The 7,775-nt window shown below is 40.0% G+C and overlaps 1 non-coding gene across 1 annotated transcript; it reads right to left on the minus strand.

The window, feature by feature from the left end:
- Positions 1 to 7,381: 7,381 nt before the first annotated feature.
- On the minus strand, positions 7,382 to 7,486 carry LOC139697587 (U6 spliceosomal RNA). The gene has a single exon (XR_011702795.1). It is a non-coding gene; the product is annotated as a U6 spliceosomal RNA (small nuclear RNA).
- Between the last annotated feature and the right edge of the window lie 289 nt (positions 7,487 to 7,775).

The following is a 7,775-nucleotide window of genomic DNA, read 5'->3' on the forward strand; positions in this document are numbered from 1 at the left end:
CAAATAATTCGCTCACATGAATTCAAATCGCTATGTTGTTTTATCATTTTCCGGACAGAAATAGAATTTTTTAAATTCTATCTTTGTCCAGCATATACGAGGGTCATCCGGAAAGTAGTACCCGTTCGTGCCGCATGAAGTGCTGACGACGCGAGTAGCCGCTGGACGAGGTCAGATAGCTTCAGTGGCTTGTCTGCCTTCTCTGAGCCAAGTTGCGTGACGCTAGCATTGCCTGTGTTGTTTCTGTGATTGTTTACAATGTTTAAAAAAATTGAGAACGCCGCCAGTTGTGAAGTGAGGGCAGTGATTAAATTCCTCAATGCAAGAAACGTTCGCCCATGTGATATTCATCGCCAATTAAAGGAGGTGTATGGAGACAATGTAATGGACGAGTCGTCTGTTCGGCGGTGGTGTCGCAACTTCAACATGGGGAGGGGGAACACACACGACGATGAGCGTTCGGAGAGACCGTCTGTCATTACAGACCAACTGGTGAGCTCAGTTGACGAATTCGTGAGGAACGATCGGCGCGTCACAATTGATGACATCTGTGAGCATTTTCCCAATGTTTCTCGAACAATTGTTCATGAAATTGTTAAACACCATCTGCATTATGCAAAAATTTGTGCAAGATGGGTCCCTCGCGTATCTCAATGAGCTGGCGGCGAAGGACTATGCAGCAGGAATACAGAAACTTGTCACACGTTATGACAAATGCCTTAATTTGCTTGGAGATTATGTTGAGAAGTAGTTTAAAGTATCCTCTTTCAAATAAAATTTTTTATGTTTGTTAATATTTACTTTTGTGTCTTTATTTCACGAACGGGTACTACTTTCCGGATGACCCTCGTATGTTGTTACTTTAATTCAAAATTTCTTTATTATTCTTTCCTTGTTTCAGCTATGAAAACCTCAACTACCTGCAGCGCTGAAATACCTAATATTTGGTAGTAGTTTTTTAGGGGAGGCGACCGACTGCTGAGGTCATTTGCACCATAGGGGATGGACAGGAAAGGATGAAGGGTGGAGAGAAACCCGGCGTCGGCATTAGTCTACTCTTTACGAAAGGCGCCAAGGGGTCCGCAGTTAAACGTCCCATCCGACGGACGGCGTACTCACTCAAAGTCCCCTCCACAAAGCACCTCAAGTATGGATCGAGATACCTCTGAAAAATATTCAACACCGCCGGGATTTGAACCCGCGCCCTCTGGGTGTGAAGCCAGTACATTAGCCCCCGCACAAACTCGATCCCCACCTAATATTTAAAACAAATAATAATCATAAGGGTATAATTTTTATGCATTAAATCTACGAAATAATCACCATGCAATAAATTATAGAAAATATTGTTCACATTTCTGATGCTGAGTGAAACGCAGAAACGCTATACTGTAATAACATATCCTTTTGAATACAAGGACACAAGAGAGCTGAATGTAATTTTCTTATTTGTTTATGTGTGTAGTTATATGTACTATGGTGTTATGTGTTAGAAAATAGTTCAAAATAACCTAATTTGGATAGCCCAATACACAATTTTTAATAGTCCAAAGAGAAAAGCTCACACCATAAATAACGAGCTCGTCCTGAGATTGCGTGTTGTGGCATGAACTTAGATAAAGGTTTAAAGCGAAATAAAAGGATTGGCAGTTAGGTGCACTGTCGATCGCCAGTTGTGGGTAGTAAGTATCTTCACTAATCGGAAGTTATATGGTCCTGTCCTTGTGTTAAATAGAGCTGTCAAATTTTAAAGAATCGTAATAATCGCGATAATGTGTCGTAACTTGGTGACTCCCAGTCGCAAAGAGATATACTCCAATTACCAGAGGGTCGCCTTACAATGTAAATGAAGGTGAAAATCATTAAGGCTGGAAGTCAATTAAAGGCCATCACTGTACTATACGCGAACTCTAGCAATATATATCATGTAACCATAGCGAGTAAAATATCACGCAAATAGACTCTGACCTTATGACTAAAAGCATAGAAAAAATGAATTACTGCTACCGATATATAGAACAATAAGTGTGAAATTTAGAATGATAATCTTCTAAGGACTACCCCCTGATATATATTATTGATATATGAAAAATTAATTTAAAAACCAACCATTAATCAAACATTATGAACACTAATAACGAATAAAATGAATGACTACTGATTTTAGCGCGACGTGGATCAAAGTAAGGATATTTCAGATATATAAAAGAAAATACGCACACGGCTATTCCAATAGTATCTAAAAATTAAAATACAAAGTTAAGGTTTTTAAAGAGAACTAAAGATTTTAATTAAAATTAGTTGGTGGGAAGATCTGTTATTATTGGCAATTACTGCAGGACTCATTTAGCATATGCTTCTAGCATATGGGATCCTCATGAAGTCGGATTGATTGCCAAATTGTGCAGCGTAGAGGAGCTAGGTTTGTGAAATGTTGTTGTGATAAACTTAGCAGTGTATCCAAAACATTAAAGGAGCTAGGTTTGGAACTGCTTACGGAGCGAAGGTGAAATTAAAATTAAATCTCTTTCATAAATTGGAAGAATGTCTCTTTAGCAGTGATGTTGTTATGAATTATTTTTAAAATGTTCTATTACCCCCGTCGTACTACGGTAGACGAGATAGTGTCAAAAAAATTGGCGAGATTTGGTGTAGAACAGATATATTTAAGATTTCTGTTCTTCCACGAGCAATAGGGGAACAGAATAACATAGTCCGACCGCGGAAGGGAATATTCTTGTCAAAATTAGTCTGGTGTGTATTTATTCCCAGCCACACACCCTAGCGGTGGCTTGCGGGGTACAAAAATAAAATAAGAACAATATTAAAATAATATTTCTGAGATATTACAGAAATAATAGCTGTCCTAATACGCTTTCCTTTCGAAGCGAATTCCTTCCGATTTCTCGTATGATTAGAAATCTACCATTTATTCCATACTAAGAACTATACCTGTATCTTTGGCAGAATCTAAAACGAAAATCACAAATCAGCATGCAAAAGAAGGAAAAACTAAAATTACCATACACTAATGATAATTTTGTTTGTCAAATATTAACGACTACTTTGGGGACAAGGAAAATATAACTTTAAACGAATATATTTCGTAGTGAAATTAACATTCATAACTTGACAATGCCATCTCAAAGATTCCTTGGTGCAAAGGAAAAATCAATTGCTAATGTAGTTTACTTCATTTCTTTTCCAGGTGGGTATAGATTTCAATTAATAAAGTAAATACACAGAAACCAATTCAATTTTCCGATTCTAGTAAAACATAAAAATAAGAAATCTAGTACTACATGCGACTGCCGAAATCAACAAATATAATCTCCGTCTCAAATGCGAGAAGAACTCAGGGGATTTGATCGTTTAAATGGATGGATAAAATGGATTAGGTTTCAACACATATACATCACACCTTTCTCGTGAACTCACTCGAACAAATTTGGCTAACAAAGGCAGAGCTCGGCCCAAGAAGCGGGAATATTCTCGCGAGCACACGGCATCAGCTTGCCTTTCATTTAGTTTTTATTTTCAGAAGGTTAGGAATTATCTTCTGGTTAATAACACGCTCCTAACCACTTGGCTTTTGGTTTGGCCGGGAAAATCCCACCAACTTAATTAAAACCCTTTTCTCCTTCCATCCACACCAGAGTCCTCCGACCCCCGAAACACTGGCCACGCCACCCGCACCTTCGCTACATTGCATGCGCCTCTCCCTCTCCCCACAGCCACTCCCGTTTTTGGGGCCTTCTTGGCTAAATTGATGAATTTCTGTGGAGAACAAAAGTATTCGCTCCGTGAAGCTCCGCTTCGTTCCCTCAGGGGGCCCCGCGGCGGGAAATGTAAACAATGCCCGCGTAGAAGCCACGTTTCGCAATCATTTTAGAAACGGTGCATCCATTTAGGCCCTAGGCATTATACGCCTCCAGTCATGTTTGCCCTCCCGGATTTCAATGTCCACTATGTGATTACGCTTTCAAAGGTCTGGCGTCACCATAGTCATGACGACGGTATCACGTCGCTAATAATGCACGATTGAAAATAAATAGGATGTCACAGTTTACACCCTACTATGTCTTCCATTCAACGGCATTATTGCGCTAAATTTGGTGAGACGGCAGTTTTGCCCACCACAGTTGGCCAAAATGGAAACCTCTCTGTCGATTCGGCGTCCATTTTCCGCTGTGATGCTTGGCGGCTGCGCCATGGCAGCGTGGCAGGGTGTTTGGATGCTTGGATACTTTGGACGGAAGGTCTAATGTTCAAATCCACGTTATTAGTTAAAACACTTCATCTAAATCTTTATGCTATGTAACATTGAGGAACTAAGAACTTTCTGGGAGGTCACACGAGGCACAGAAAAGATAATAGCCCCCGTAACCTAAATGAGTGATTTTACAAGCTGTACCGTGTCATGACCTTGAGATATTCAGAATCGGTGAGATCTAGCATCCCCCATCAAACCGAACTTTAATGAATATGGACTATATATATATATATATATATATATATATATATATATATATATATATATATATATACATATTTGTGACTCCTAAGAAAACACATTCCAGCAACCTTATCTACATGAGGTCCCTCTTCATCTCTGTATACTTCCTGCACCCCGTCCAACATCCCTCTCCCGTTTCTGCCCTTTCCTCGTTTGTCTAAAATTCTCACTTCTATTACAGTCTTCAACATCCTCCTGCCGATCAATACGCCTTACATCCATGTTTCCTGCCTCCTTAGGATTTCTCCTGACAAACTCTACTCCTCGACCACCATACCAAGTACTTCATCATTTGTTTCCCTTTCGGTCCATTTAACCTTCTCCATCCTCCTCCACACCCACATTTCAAAAACCTCCAATCTATGTCTATCCTCATGTTTCAGTGACCGCGTTTCCACGCCACACATAACTACACGTCATATCAAAGTTTTGACGAGTCTTCTCTTGACATTCATACTCAACGTCCCAGTAATCAACTCTTTCTTCCATGTAAATGCCTCTTTCCCAAGTGCATATCGTCTCCTTACGTTTCGACTACTTTGACCATGTTGGCCCAAAACACATCCGAGATACGTGAACTGTTCTACCTGCTCTATTTCTTGTCCTCCTATTTTTATGTATAGCTTAGCCGTTGTGTATTTGGAATTTCGCCAAACCTTTGTTTTATTTATATTGATTCTCATTCTGTATCTGTCGCACTGAATTTTCAATATATCCAGCAATGCTTGCAACCCCTTCTCTGAAGGACAACTAAAGCTTTGCCCTACTCCCTATCCTTTTATTTATGATCCTTAGAATAACTTTTTTGCCATCCGGATGAAGGATCACCTCCGGACATCAACAAATTAGCAGTTTCAACTGTCGGCCATCGCAGAACACAAATGGAGTGAACCCAGTCACGAGATCTTATTCCAAAAAGCAAAATTATTAGCAAAGGAGAGTAGATCTTACCCACGATTAATTAAAGAAGCAATTGAGATCGCCAAAAATCCGAAGAACATTAACAGAGATGAAGGCTACCATCTCCACAACGCGTGGAAAAGAGTTCTCCGGAAAAGGACCAATCAGCGAGCAGCCAATAGACGGGACCACTTATATAAGGGTGGCAAAAATCCAGGTCCCTCATCTTCGACCAGAAGACGCCGAATGCAACTTCGGTGAAACTGTTGTCAGCATCAAACAACGACGCGGTGAAACCCGATAATGCAGAATCCTTCAAACCACGTTTGCTGGGTGGGATATAAAACTTATTGCTCTGTAGTACTCACATGATGTAGCCTTTACCTTTTTCGGAATAGGAACTACAACTTATCATACAAAGTCTTCAGGCCAAATTCCTTTCTCATAGATACTATGAATCAGTCCATATAGTAACTCTGCTTCCTTATTTTCCTACATCTTTTGGTAGACCCGCAGGAATGTTGTCCACCCCCACGGTCTCCCTTAATACCCTTTCCATCTCATCGTCGAGTATGCCTGGACCTATGCTATCTTCCTCTACGCCACGCTCCTTTTCTATACCTAAACTTGTTGGCCTAAGTTACTCGTATTTACCATACAGTGTTCATATATATTCCTTACATCTCTCTTGGATCCCTTCTGAGTCAGCTATTATCTTACCCGACTTATCTCTAACTGCTAGCGCAGATCTTCCCATCTTACTTCCCGATTGCCTTCCCGATAGATTTAACTTTTCTGTATAGTGCACCAATTTCACCCTCCCTCTGCACAAGTTCCATATCCTCACACAGCCTCTTCCACCATGCTTCTTTTCCTTTATTTGTTGCCCGCCTCAATTTATTGTTCAACTCCTTGTACTTCATTTTGCCTAACTCTGTGTGTACATTCTTCCATTTTCTCCTCTCATCCATCTTTGTAATCAAATCATCCGTGACCCATGGTTTCCTGGTCCTTTTTCCTTTAAAGGTTCCTATAAAACCTTCTGCGGCTTTTGATATCCCTTTCTTGATACATTCCCATTTTTCTTCGATAGTACTCAGCTCTTTACCGTCCACCATTGTTTTATCTACAGCCTGTTGGTACTCCTTCCTTGTCAATCCATTTAATGTTTCTACATTCCATTTTCTAACTCGCCGCCCCTGCCTTATCCTTTTGAAACAGAGGTTACATTTCACAACAACTAAATTGTGGTCAGAGTCCGCATCCGCACCCGCGAAGCTGTGCAAATTTATCACACTGTTCCTAAACCTGTGTCTAACCATAGTATAATCTAATTGATACCTTTCTGAGTTCCCTGGCATTTTCCATGCATACCCACGCCTTTTGTGGTGTCTAAACCAAGTTCTGGTGATGACTAATCCCTTTCTCTTGCAGAACTCAACTGCTTTCTCCCCGCGGTCATTCCTCGTGCCTAAACTGTAGTTTCTAACCTCATCACCATTTCTTCCTTCGCCTGCCGTCGCATTTCAATCCTCTTTCACTATTAAATGCTTCCCTGAAAGTAAATACGCGATTATGTCTTCTGACGATCAGTTCCCCTCCAGATCGACTTCTTCCTCCTTATGGTTACTCGGTGGCATGTACCTGAACAATGACCAATTTCATCGGTTCTGCTTTTATCTCTACTAGTAATATTCTATCCGTTGCTTGTTCTATGTTGACTAGGCTTCCTCAGACCTATTTATTCAATATTATGGCAACGCTCTCGTCCCCGCCGTCTATCTATCCTTTGCAGCCGCCTCATAGAGGAACAGGCACTGTGCGGACTACGTTTCGTCTGGCATCTAACCTTTGACCTAACTGTCTACCAGGAGCAATTATCATTGCCCCCGCCGGCACAGCTCTAGGGGTCATCGGAACTCACAAGCTCTTCCACCACGACAAGGTTGTTGTTCATGGGGGGGAATATATGTGAAACGCCTCGTGATTTTACGTGGCATCCTTGCGCAGGGGCCATGCTAATCTTCTCTGTACCGTTCTAATTTTAGTATATGTACCGCCGAAGCATAAATATAAATATAAATATAAATATATATATATATATATATATATATATATATATATATATATATATATATATATATATATACATATATATATATGTATATATATGTATGTATATATATGTATATATATATATATGTATGTATATATATATATATATATATATATATATATATATATATATATACTCATTTATATAGAAACAGATATAAGGAAAAGGGATAGGAACACACATAAAGGACGGACACAATAAAGGTGGGGAAGGCGGAATCGAACGGATCACAAGAGTAAAAAT

The sequence above is a fragment of the Hetaerina americana genome, unplaced genomic scaffold (genome assembly GCF_022747635.1).
Source record: "Hetaerina americana unplaced genomic scaffold, ioHetAmer1.1.p SCAF_1, whole genome shotgun sequence".
Classification (NCBI taxonomy): Eukaryota; Metazoa; Arthropoda; class Insecta; order Odonata; family Calopterygidae; genus Hetaerina; species Hetaerina americana.